Genomic DNA, 13,867 nt, shown 5'->3' with positions numbered 1-13,867 from the left:
CCTCGACACCACTAGAGGGATGTCTCCAACCACCAACTTACCGTCCTAAGACAAGGCCGAGTATAGCCCACAACGATCTCCGCCATGGCACAACCCAAGGGGGGGCGCCAACCCAGACAGGAAGACCACGTCAGTGACTCAACCCACTCAAGTGACGCACCCCTCCCATGGACGGCATGGAAGAACACCAGTAAGCCAGTGACTCAGCCCCTGTAAAAGGGTTAGAGGCAGAGAATCCCAGTGGAAAGAGGGGAACCGGCAAGGCAGAGACAGCAAGGGCGGTTCGTTGCTCCAGCCTTTCCGTTCACCTTCACACTCCTGGGCCAGACTATACTTAATCATAGGACCTACTGAAGAGATAAGTCTTCAGTAAAGACTTAAAGATTGAGACTGAGTCTGCGTCTCTCACATTGGTAGGCAGACCATTCCATAAAAATGGAGCTCTATAGGAGAAAGCCCTACCTCCAGCCGTTTGCTTAGAAATTCTAGGGACAATTAGGAGGCCTGCGTCTTGTGACCGTAGCGTACGTGTAGGTATGTACGGCAGGACCAAATCGGAAAGATAGGTAGGAGCAAGCCCATGTAATGCTTTGTAGGTTAGCAGTAAAACCTTGAAATCAGCCCTTGCCTTAACAGGAAGCCAGTGTAGGGAGGCTAGCACTGGAGTAATATGATCAAATTTTTTGGTTCTAGTCAGGATTCTAGCAGCCGTATTTAGCACTAACTGAAGTTTGTTTAGTGCTTTATCCGGGTAGCCAGAAAGTAGAGCATTGCAGTAGTCCAGCCTAGAAGTAACAAAAGCATGGATAAATTTTTCTGCATCATTTTTGGACAGAACGTTTCTGATTTTTGCAATGTTACGTAGATGGAAAAAAGCTGTCCTTGAAACAGTCTTGATATGTTCTTCAAAAGAGAGATCAGGGTCCAGAGTAACGCCGAGGTCCTTCACAGTTTTATTTGAGACGACTGTACAACCATCCAGATTAATTGTCAGATTCAACAGAAGATCTCTTTGTTTCTTGGGACCTAGAACAAGCATCTCTGTTTTGTCCGAGTTTAAAAGTAGAAAGTTTGCAGCCATCCACTTCTTTATGTCTGAAACACAGGTTTCTAGCGAGGGCAATTTTGGGGCTTCACCATGTTTCATTGAAATGTACAGCTGTGTGTCGTCCGCATAGCAGTGAAATTTAACATTATGTTTTCGAATGACATCCCCAAGAGGTAAAATATATAGTGAAAACAATAGTGGTCCTAAAACGGAACCTTGAGGAACACCGAAATTTACAATTGATTTGTCAGAGGACAAACCATTCACAGAGACAAACTGATATCTTTCCGACAGATAAGATCTAAACCAGGCCAGAACTTGTCCATGTAGACCAATTTGGGTTTCCAATCTCTCCAAAAGAATGTGGTGATCAATGGTATCAAAAGCGGCACGCCAAGGCTCTTAGCACTCTGGGAGGAGGACACAATGGAGTTGTCAACCGTGATGGCGAGATCATGGAATGGGCAGTCCTTCCCCGGGAGGAAGAGCAGCTCCGTCTTGCGAGGTTCAGCTTGAGGTGGTGATCCGTCATCCACACTGATATGTCTGCCAGACATGCAGAGATGCGATTCGCCACCTCGTTATCAGAAGGGGGAAAGGAGAAGATTAATTGTGTGTCGTCTGCGTAGCAATGATAGGAGAGACCATGTGAGGATATGACAGAGCTAAGTGACTTGGTGTATAGCGAGAATAGGAGAGGGCCTAGAACAGAGCCCTGGGGGACACCAGTGGTGAGAGCACGTGGTGCGGAGACAGATTCTCGCCACGCCACCTAGTAGGAGCGACCTGTCAGGTAGGACGCAATCCAAGAGTGAGCCGTGCCGGAGATGCCCAACTCGGAGAGGGTTGAGAGGAGGATCTGATGGTTCACAGTATCAAAGGCAGCAGATAGGTCTAGAAGGATGAGAGCAGAGGAGAGAGAGTTAGCTTTAGCAGTGCGGAGAGCCTCCGTGACACAGAGAAGAGCAGTCTCAGTTGAATGACCAGTCTTGAAACCTGACTGATTTGGATCAAGAAGGTCATTCTGAGAGAGATAGCAAGAGAGCTGGCCAAGGACGGCACGCTTAAGAGTTTTGGAGAGAAAAGAAAGAAGGGATACTGGTCTGTAGTTGTTGACATCGGAGGGATCGAGTGTAGGTTTTTTGAGAAGGGGTACAACTCTCGCTCTTATGAAGACGGAAGGGACGTAGCCAGCGGTCAAGGATGAGTTGATGAGCGAGGTGAGGTAAGGGAGAAGGTCTCCGGATATGGTCTGGAGAAGAGAGGAGGGGATAGGGTCAAGCGGGCAGGTTGTTGGGCGGCCGGCCGTCAAAAGTCGCAAGATTTCATCTGGAGAGAGAGGGGAGAAAGAGGTCAAAGCATAGGGTAGGGCAATGTGAGCAGGACCAGCGGTGTTGTTTGACTTAACAAACGAGGATCGGATGTCGTCAACCTTCTTTTCAAAATGGTTGACGAAGTCATCCGCAGACAGGGAGGAGGGGAGGGAGGAGGATTCAGGAGGGAGGAGAAGGTGGCAAAGAGCTTCCTAGGGTTAGAGGCAGATGCTTGGAATTTAGAATGGTAGAAAGTGGCTTTAGCAGCAGAAACAGAGGAAGAAAATGTAGAAAGGAGGGAGTGAAAAGATGCCAGGTCCGCAGGGAGGCTAGTTTTCCTCCATTTCCGCTCGGCTGCCTGGAGCCCTGTTCTGTGAGTTCGCAATCAGTCGTCAAGCCACGGAGCAGGAGGGGAGGACCGAGCCGGCCGGGATGATAGGGGACATAGAGAGTCAAAGGATGCAGAAAGGGAGGAGAGGAGGGTTGAGGAGGCAGAATCAGGAGATTGGTTGGAGAAGGTTTGAGCAGAGGGAAGAGATGATAGGATGGAAGAGGAGAGCGTAGCAGGAGAGAGAGAGCGAAGGTTGCGATGGCGCAATACCATCTGAGTAGGGGCAGAGTGAGTAGTGTTGGAGGAGAGCGAGAGGGAGAAGGATACAAGGTAGTGGTCGGAGACTTGGAGGGGAGTTGCAGTGAGATTAGTAGAAGAACAGCATCTAGTAAAGATGAGGTCAAGCGTATTGCCTGCCTTGTGAGTGGGGGGGGGGGGGGGGGGGGGTGAGGGGGGAGGACAAAAGAGGAGAGGAGTGGAAAGAAGGAGGCAGAGAGAAATGAGTCAAAGGTAGATGTAGGGAGGTTAAAGTCACCCAGAATTGTGAGGGGTGAGCCATCCTCAGGAAAGGAACTTATCAAGGCGTCAAGCTCATTGATGAACTCTCCAAGGGAACCTGGAGGGCGATAAATGATAAGGATGTTAAGCTTGAATGGGCTAGTGACTGTGACAGCATGGAATTCAAAGGAGGAGATAGACAGATGGGTCAGGGGAGAAAGAGAGAATGTCCACTTGGGAGAGATGAGGATTCCAGTGCCACCACCCCGCTGACCAGATGCTCTCGGGGTATGCGAGAACACGTGGTCAGACGAGGAGAGAGCAGTAGGAGTAGCAGTGTTTTCTGTGGTAATCAATGTTTCCGTCAGCGCCAAGAAGTCGAGGAACTGGAGGGTAGCATAGGCTGAAATGAACTCTGCCTTGTTGGCTGCAGACCGGCAGTTCCAGAGGCTGCCGGAGACCTGGAACTCCACATGGGTCGTGCGCGCTGGGACCACCAGGTTAGAGTGGCAGCGGCCATGCGGTGTGAAGCGTTTGTGTGGCCTGTGCAGAGAGGAGAGAACAGGGATAGACAGACACATAGTTGACAGGCTACAGGAGAGGCTACGCTAATGCAAAGGAGATTGGAATGAAAATTAACTAAACAACTGGGGAAGCGAGAGAGCAGGGCCTCCCTCACTAACCATTCACTGAAACACTCAAATATAACTTTTCCAACTTCCACTTTACAAATTATAATTGATGTAAACTACAGTGGTTCAATTTTTCCAGGAATAGGCTCAAACTTAGTTTATTCAGCTAGATAACTTGGTACAGTATTCTTCCGTGAAACCCACCCAGTGCACCGTATCCTATGACGCCGTAGCTAACTAGCATCCAATAGCACATGGTTAGCACCAATACTTGGTTACAACAAACTACCAATGGATCATTCTTGTCCGTGTCTAGTTCCTTTCATAACGCAGAAGTAATTAAACATTGGCTAGCTGACACAAAGTCTGTCCTGCTAGCTACACAAGTGGACTACACAACTCGAATGTTCAGAGAGTTAAGCTTACGTTGCAAAAATCTTATTGACTAAAAATGATACAGTACTGCTAGCTGGTAGAGTTGGCTAGCTAGCAGTGGATGCGTTTACCTTTATCTTTGATACAAGGACAACTATGTAGCTGGCTAACATAACACTAATCAAATCGTTCCGTTGTAATGTATTTAGTTTCTACAGTGCTGCTAGTTGGTAAAGTTGTCTAGCTAGCAGTGGCTGTGGTGTTGTGGTGTTGACGCCGTTTGGAAAATATTCAACAGTGTAATTCATGCACTTCAAATACATTTAGATGAACAATTGGGCAACACTTAAAGCATGCATGTATGAGGCTTTTTAATGTCTTGTAGTAAGGCGTATTATGTGTTATGTCTCTCTATGTATCAACATTTCAGATGATCGAAAATGGCTGCCATTTTGCCAAGATTTGAGATGAAGAGAATAAGACTCTATAAGGGGGTCATACATGCTCATGACAAGTCATAATGCATTATACAGCAGGCTTTAAAGAAGGCGTTATCAACATTCTTCGTAAAGTATTGCCTTATTGCTATATGCAAGAGTTAAAGGAAAATTCCAACCAAAAACGATATTTTGGTATTTGATTAGTCCATTAGTCCATTGTTGATATAGTCTCAAAGTGTTTTGCTTGTCAGCAATCAAGTTTTCAAGATATGTAACTGTATGACGCAAACGCAGCATCATATGATGCAAAATCCATCATACGGGGATGAATTTCTGTATTTTGAAAATTACTTATCTTAACTTGATTGCTGACAAGCAAAACATTTTGGGACTATGTCAACCATGGACTAATGAAACAAATACTAAAATATTGTTTTTGGGTGGAGTTTTCCTTTAAGTGTTTGTTTGTGCCAGAAGGCAGGTATATAAATAGTATATGTAGCTAAATTGCTGACTAGAGCTGTTATAGCTCATTATGTAAATCTAAACACACCACAGTCACTTCGAATAAATCATGAAGGGCTATTTCAGTAAAACTGGTTTAATTCCTCTGGTTCATATTAATTATAACGGAAATTAAACTTCCTGTAGACTGCTAATGCACATGTCCAGAAGAGATGCATAATTGGAATGTATCCAGAGGATATGTTCCAAAACTGAAAGGTCAGTCTATTAATTTCACCCCTATTCCCATACCTTTAACCGCATGGGATATTAGACTGTCTGAGTCATAAGCTGTTTTAATGGAATCTGGGAACTGAAGGAAACAACGTTGTGAGGCCACTACCTCATACACTGAAATAGTCCCAAACATGAAAAATCTGCGTAAGCTTTTACTGTGCAGGGACCTTAGGGCAAAAACATACAGATGTCCCCAAATTATTCACTAGAACTGAAATATTCAGTTGCAAAGGTTGAACATAATTTCCCTTTAAGAAATGTCACTAAAAAGACACTCTCAAAATCAATGTACTTTTGTTCTCACTGCCCTGTCATTCTCTTGAGTATTCAAAGCCCATCTAAAGCTCTGTGAGGGGGATCAGTTCATACACTGTGAGAAAGAGAGAGAGAGAGAGAGAGACACAGAGAGAGAGACAGAGAGAGAGAGAACCTTTCTCTCTCTCTCTCTCTCTCTCTCTCTCTCTCTCTCTCTCTACCTCTACCTCGCTCTCTCCCTCTCTGAAAACAGGGAAGGCTGTTATCAAAGTCTGTTTCCCACTTCACACTTTAGCTGGCTCTGATTTAAATGACTGAATATGATAAAGTGCAGAGTGGCATATCACTGCGCAGTTCATTTTGGAGAGGGTGAAATTAGCGTTCCCTCATTAGATTAATTTCACAACATGTTGATTATTTTCTTCCTGGGAGTATGGCAAAGCACAGCCATGCATGTTGGTTATAATGTTATTATAAGGTTATAATGAGTATTATTTGCAAACTAAATTAAACTAATTTGAAAAACAAAAACAAAACACAAATCAAAACTCTTAATTTGACAGTCATGGGAATACGACTTTGACAACAATATTTGATAGTGTGGCCATTTTACAGAGAGTGGCTTTAGCCCTGAAGTTGATTCAGCCTTTTGTTGACTGTAAATCAAAAGACTTGGATCTGGCAACAGGCGGTGATGACAAATCAATCATGGACAAGTGTCCTTGAGAATCCCTTATCTAAAGTATTGGTTTTAAGAGAAAGGAAAGAGGTGCTTTCCATCCATGCTTCACAATTTAATATGTTGTTTACCATCGCTCCTCTAAACTAGTATTTGTTTGTGGGAGATATAGAACTGGTGTTGAAATGTCTCTAAGCCTCAGTCACATTCTGAGTTAGACAATATATGTCAACTGTGCATATATTACCATTTTCCTCAATGCTAAGCTAAAAGGGCGTATCAATCACTGGTGCGCCGGCTTCTGTGCTGCCACCTTGCTGTAGCAGCCCCGCCACATCTGTCACTGCTGCAGGCAAAGCCCCAAGATTATTTATGGGATTGTAAAGACTTGGTTTTGCACAGTAGGAAAAACAAAATAAAGCTTTATCTACAAGATCTAGGTAATTTCATACTCCGTGGCACTAGAGAATGTTCCTCATCCCTGATCACAGTTTCATCTTAGTCGGTATGCATTTCCATATACATTTAGGGATAAATGGCTCGCTTCAGTAAGTAAGGGATTTGGCTACGGCTGTGAGAACATTAGTGAACATCTTTTGCTTAGTGTCAGATTTTCTTATCATTACAGATATTTTCATTGACACAGGAAGTTATATCTCTGGGTATTTCACTCACTTACCATCAGGACAACATTTAGCTAGATGTGGACAACAGGAAGTTTCTAGACATTGCTGACATTTATTTTACCTTTATTTAATATGAAGAATGCTATGAAATTGTTGCTTTTAAAGTTATACACTATAACACAAGTGAGGCTTCTCCAGCAATGCTTTTCAAAACTTCTGATCTCTCCAAATACAAAACAATTTGCTTTTAAATGTTACAACGAGATTTCCACTGTTTTGTGTGAATGTAGCCTCTCGCTACAAAAAGGCAAATGGTAAATTCACACAAAGAACAGCAGAGGGCAGTATAGTACTGACATTTTCACAGCAGCGTAGGCTCTGTAAATCCATGGGTAGTCACTGATGTCCAAGACTCAGGAATGACAGATTATCAAATCCAAATCCAATCAAATTTTATTAGTCATGTGCACCGAATACAACAGGTGTAGACCTTACAGTGAAATGCTTACATACGAGCCCCTTACCAACAATGCAGTTTAAAAAAATATGGATAAGAATAAGAAATAAAAGTAACAAGTAATTAAAGAGCAGCAGTAAAATAACAATAGCGAGACTATATACAGGCGGGTACCGGTACAGAGTCAATGTGCTGGGGCACCGGTTAGTTGAGGTAATATGTACATGTAGGTAGAGTTATTAAAGTGACTATGCATAGATGATAACAACAGAGAGTAGCAGCTGTGTAAAAGAGGGGGGGACAATGCAAATAGTCTGGGTAGCCATTTGATTAGGTGTTCAGGAGGCTTATGGCTTGGGGGTAGAAGCTGTTTAGAAGCCTCTTGGACCTAGACTTGGCGCTCCGGTACCGCTTGCTGTGCGGTAGCAGAGAGAACAGTCTATGACTAGGCTGGCTGGGGTCTTTGACAATTTTTAGGGCCTTCCTCTGACACCGCCTGGTATAGAGGTCCTGGATGGCAGGAAGCTTGGCCCCAGTGATGTACTGGGCCGTTCGCACTACCCTCTTGTCGTGTCTTTGGGCATCATTAAAACCGAAGACTTAATTTTATCAAATAACTCTCTGTAATTATTATTACGCGATTAACTGATTAATCGTGTAACTGTAATTAACTAGGAGGTCGGGGCACCAAGGAAAATATTCAGATTACACAGTTATAACTTTCCTAATATAACTGTCAGATATTATAACATTATACACTGCTCAAAAAAATAAAGGGAACACTTAAACAACACAATGTAACTCCAAGTCAATCACACTTCTGTGAAATCAAACTGTCCACTTAGGAAGCAACACTGATTGACAATAAATTTCACATGCTGTTGTGCAAATGGAATAGACAACAGGTGGAAATTATAGGCAATTAGCAAGACAACCCCAATAAAGGAGTGGTTCAGCAGGTGGTGACCACAGACCACTTCTCAGTTCCTATGCTTCCTGGCTGATGTTTTGGTCACTTTTGAATGCTGGCGGTGCTTTCACTCTAGTGGTAGCATGAGACGGAGTCTACAACCCACACAAGTGGCTCAGGTAGTGCAGCTCATCCAGGATGGCACATCAATGCGAGTTGTGGCAAGAAGGTTTGCTGTGTCTGTCAGCGTAGTGTCCAGAGCATGGAGGCGCTACCAGGAGACAGGCCAGTACATCAGGAGACGTGGAGAAGGCCGTAGGAGGGCAACAACCCAGCAGCAGGACCGCTACCTCCGCCTTTGTGCAAGGAGGAGCAGGAGGAGCACTGCCAGAGCCCTGCAAAATGACCTCCAGCAGGCCACAAATGTGCATGTGTCTGCTCAATCGGTCAGAAACAGACTCCATGAGGGTGGTATGAGGGCCCGACGTTCACAGGTGGGGGTTGTGCTTACAGCCCAACACCGTGCAGGACGTTTGGCATTTGCCAGAGAACACCAAGATTGGCAAATTCGCCACTGGCGCACTGTGCTCTTCACAGATGAAAGCAGGTTCACACTGAGCACATGTGACAGACGTGACAGAGTCTGGAGACGCCGTGGAGAACGTTCTGCTGCCTGCAACATCCTCCAGCATGACCGGTTTGGCGGTGGGTCAGTCATGGTGTGGGGTGGCATTTCTTTGAGGGGCCGCACAGCCCTCCATGTGCTCGCAAGAGGTAGCCTGACTGCCATTAGGTACCGAGATGAGATCCTCAGACCCCTTGTGAGACCATATGCTGGTGCGGTTGGCCCTGGGTTCCTCCTAATGCAAGACAATGCTAGACCTCATGTCTAGCATTGAGACATTCCCCAGACCTGAATCCAATTGAGCACATCTGGGACATCATGTCTCGCTCCATCCACCAACGCCACGTTGCACCACAGACTGTCCAGGAGTTGGCGGATGTTTTAATCTAGGTCTGGGAGGAGATCCCTCAGGAGACCATCCGCCACCTCATCAGGAGCATGCCCAGGCATTGTAGGGAGGTCATACAGGCACGTGGAGGCCACACACACTACTGAGCCTCATTTTGACTTGTTTTAAGGACATTACATCAAAGTTGGTTCAGCCTGTAGTGTGGTTTTCCACTTTCATTTTGAGTGTGACTCCAAATCCAGACCTCCATGGGTTGATAAATTGGATTTCCATTGATTATTTTTGTGTGATTTTGTTGTCAGCACATTCAACTATGTAAAGAAAAAAGTATTTAATAAGATTATTTCATTCATTCAGATCTAGGATGTGTTATTTTAGTGTTTATTTTTTTGAGCAGTGTATATTATATTATATTATAATATCTGACCGATTATCTTCTGATTAATGACGTATTATTACCTCGCGTCCAGTCTCATTCCAAACGTCGTAAATTGTTGTTATCTGCACGAACCCAGTCTTCACAAAGTCATCCATACATCAATTGTCTTAAAATCATTTATTTACTAAACTAAGTAATTCACAGAAAGCGTACAAAACAGTAGGTATCGTTACAAAGCAATGGTAGCGGAATGTGCCCTAGTGGGCTAAACCGGCATGGCGGCTTGTTAAACAAAAGAGTAGTAGGGGGTCAGCTGAGAAGACCCTACAGAGTTGATAAATATTAACAATTGATATGCTAATCCTTTGCACATGAACGCTCACTCATTCGGAAACAATAGCAATCAATATATATATTTATGCTCAGTGTGTCGTCGTGATCTTTGTTGGAAAGGTTTGTCCTGTTGGAGAGTTCCCTCTCTCTCTCTCCCTCTCTCTCTCTCTCTCTCGGTTAGAATGGATCTTTCAAAGCGACATTTATTAATGTCGTTATAGAATGGATGTTTCGTCGGTCTTCACGTTCAATGACACCGAATTTCTAGCTGCAGACTAGTAATTAATATCAAAGACTTGTTATTATTCTGTCGGTATAGATAGTCTAAAAGTTTAACCACGTGGTATGGTTAAAGTTCAGTAGAGGAATGCATGGTCAAACCTTTGCTCTCTCTTTTGAGGTAAGCTGGTCTAAAGAAAGTAATTCTGGGTGGGGGCTTATATACTGAACGTAGAAAAGGCTGTCACATGACGCCTTGTCCTGTCTGTGTCCCTGGGGGAGTGCCGATGACTGAGTTAAGCTTTGTACAGAAATACAATTCTCTCACATTAACATCAGTACATAGCATCTCAACATATTCCAAATAGCTTTAATCTTATTAAATCATTTTATACAACCATTAGATGTAAGTCTCATCGCTGAGGCTAGTATATAAACCTTAGTACGGTAATATGGCCATATTGTCTCTCATGAGTTCCATGAAATTGTACCAAGCAGACCAGTTCGTAGCTGGATTCTTTACCAATCTTTTATACCTTCTCCAGAACATACATGTCGTTCAGTTCTCCAATTCTGTGAGGTGGAAGAATCCTTTGTTCTCTATACAAAACCCACTCTGTCTCAAAACTGTGGCCTGTTAGGCAGGACATTCCCTTTGGAATTTACGACCGCCTTCACACAGCCTTGTGTCAGAAGTATAGAGGTCGGGGGATGGTGCATAGAAAACCCAGAGGGCAACGTCATGACATACCCCCCCGGTGGTTTGGATCTTGTTTATCCTGCAAGTTACAAATCAACATAAAATCATGACCACGTGATGTCCCATTTGTAGATCATCGTTGCAGTCCCCTCTGGTGGTTGAACTTGGTATGCTCTCTGAAAGCGGAGCAGTCCACCACAAGGATGGGCAGTGATGTCCGGTTGGTGGTTGCTGTTGCGGTCCCCTCTAGTGGTGTACCTTGGTAGGTTCCCTGGAAGCTGCAAAGTACCCCAGGAAGGGCCAGGGAATGTCCTGGTCGGTGATCGCCGTTGCGATTTACCTTGGTAGGCTCTCTGACAGCGGGCATGCCGCCACCCATCGTCCAGACTGGAAGATCTGGGCAGTAACTTAGGCAGATGTTAACAACGCACACACACTCATGAAATATATATAATTACATTCATTCCCCAATGAGCGGCGTTGTGGCACTAAGTGATGGTTGTATGGGGACTTTGTTTATGGCTCTATCACTTCCTAAGTGTCAAAGGAACTGAACCGAAAAGGAATGAAAGCGTAAACAAAAGATATACAAAATATAGTTCTCACCCAAAAATCATCTAATTGGATGTATTCTATATATGTCCAATGTTCTGACAAAATGATTATCATGGCATTGTCTCTAATGCCATATCTAGGGTTTTCCTACTTGGTCTGTTGCTTAGGCACTATCCTAAGTTGAAAACGATATGATAAGTCTACAGCCGTAATGCACTAGTTTTGGGCAGTCTACAGGGATGACCTATGGACTTCTGGGAAGAAAACTGGTGAGTGCTGTAGAGTCAAAGGCCTAGAAGTAAATGTTCAACTTTACTAAGGCTGGTATATTGCTTGGGCCCTTAAGTGGTCCTAGCATAAATCCTAATTGGATGTTCCGTTGTGCATGTGCGTTTATGCTTACACAATCGCGCATGTCAAGGGAAGAAAACCAAGTATCCTGGCAGATTACAACTTGTTCAGAATGAGTCTGATGTAGTCAGGTAATTTTCAGGTCAATGCCTGGAGGTCAGTCAGAATTGGTGTCAGGGGAGTCTGTAGTAGTTTTTCTACAAGTCACTGTGTCTTCCACTATTGTAGTGGCGATAGGTATGAAGTCTATTTCATAGCTATGTTATCCACGGAGGAGCTAACCTCACGACGGAAGTACTCTTTAAGTATTGGACCAGTCGTATGTGGTGTGATCATGGTTCATGACTTCTAATAATTTTCCTCCTGAATGGAGGGTCCTATTTATTAGTGACATGTGTGTTAACCATTGGAAGAGTGCACTGGAGATTCCCCTCCACGTGTTGCACTCTGAGTGACTCCTATGTCACTGTTGTCAATGGTAATTTGATTGGTTAGGTCTCTAACCTTCTTACTGATTGTAGCTGGACTGACTGTTGCTAGTATTGGTACTGGTACTCAAGGGGACCAGTTATCCTACCGATTTATTCTGAAATATTATCTACCGGAACACATGATTGGAGCATTTTACTAGTTCTATTGTAGTTGAACCTACACATATGGCAAGGAATGATTATTGTTGCCATTTGTTTTGGAGGTGGACAAGTCCACTGGACTTCCAATACGACCAGTGTGGTACACCTCAGTACTATCTTAGATGTGTTCTAAGATAAACCCCATCTAGGGGCCTGTCTGCTCCTCACTGTTCTCATAGGGGAGTTTACAACTAGATTTGATTTATGCTCTGGCGGCCTCGTACGGTGTTGTCCGTAGTCTCGACCCCCCCACCATCATGGGTCTGGGCTACTATTCCCCCCTTTGTGTCTCGGGACCCCCCCACCAGCGGGTGGTGTTGGTGTCCGATGCGCAAACGAAAAGGTCGGACCCTATGTACGAGTTGTCAGCGGCCGTGTTTTTATGAGAATGGCTGTAACCTTTCAGCCAAATCTCCTGGTGTTTGCGCTTCAAAACGCTCAGTGGCTGTCGAGGTATGTCAGTCACCACCGAGTCCGCATGTGGCAACCTCTTCAGTACCTGCGAACTGAGACGAGGATATCGGTCTGTGATATCGCAAAGTGTTTCACCAGTGGGAGTCATCGGGTCAGTTGCTGGACTGACGCCATTAGTGTCATTGTAAGGGGTGACAGTCCCCAACAAAGCGGAAGGTGTATCATCGGAAACAGAGTATACTCTGCGCATCGATGTTTTTCTTGCTGAGACGGCCGCAGTGCTTGCGGAAGTGTCCGAAGGGCAAGAGAAGTTCATCTCAACTATCATATTGCATGACTGCAAGGAGGAGGGAAGTTGCTTATTCCCAGAGACAGCTGGCTCGAAATCATGAAAAGAATGGTCAATCAGGTTGGCTGATGGGATGTGTCGAGATAACGTAATATCTCCTTGGATCGGATTCTGTACCAATAGGTTTCTAAACGTCTTTTTTCCAAGGGGTGCTTTCGACAGATACCCCTCGTGACTGACTGCGTTGCAGCTAGCGTTAGGGGAAGACAGTGTGGTCAGTGGAGAAGGCACTGTGGCCTGTGACCATACCTGGTTGGTTTTCCAATCCATCAATGGGAGTAATCGATCCATCAAGTCTGCTCCAAGTAGCAGGGGTACAGCTTCGATGCTGGTAACATACACGGGGTGAACGAGCGATATGTCCTGGAAGTGTAGTTTCAGCATGGCTCTCAATGTGAGAGGTGAGGTAGTCTGTGTGACCCCTCGAAGTGTAGTGTCGCATCGTTCCACTTTTAACCAACGTTTAGTTGGCTTCAAAGCCCTTTTGAGATCATCAAACAATGTTTGAGAGATGAGTGATATTGTCGCACCCAAATCCATTAGCGCATGACAAGTTAAGCAGTCCTCCAGGACTGTTTCCAGGTATGGCCGTTTAGATTCGTGGTTAGTGGACATATTCCCTACAAAGTGGAGTGATCGTTCGCAACGACGTGATG

This window comes from Salmo salar, chromosome 19 (assembly GCF_965601325.2).
Source record: "Salmo salar chromosome 19, fSalSal1, whole genome shotgun sequence".
Lineage (NCBI taxonomy): Eukaryota > Metazoa > Chordata > Actinopteri > Salmoniformes > Salmonidae > Salmo > Salmo salar.
This window is presented reverse-complemented; position numbering follows the sequence as displayed.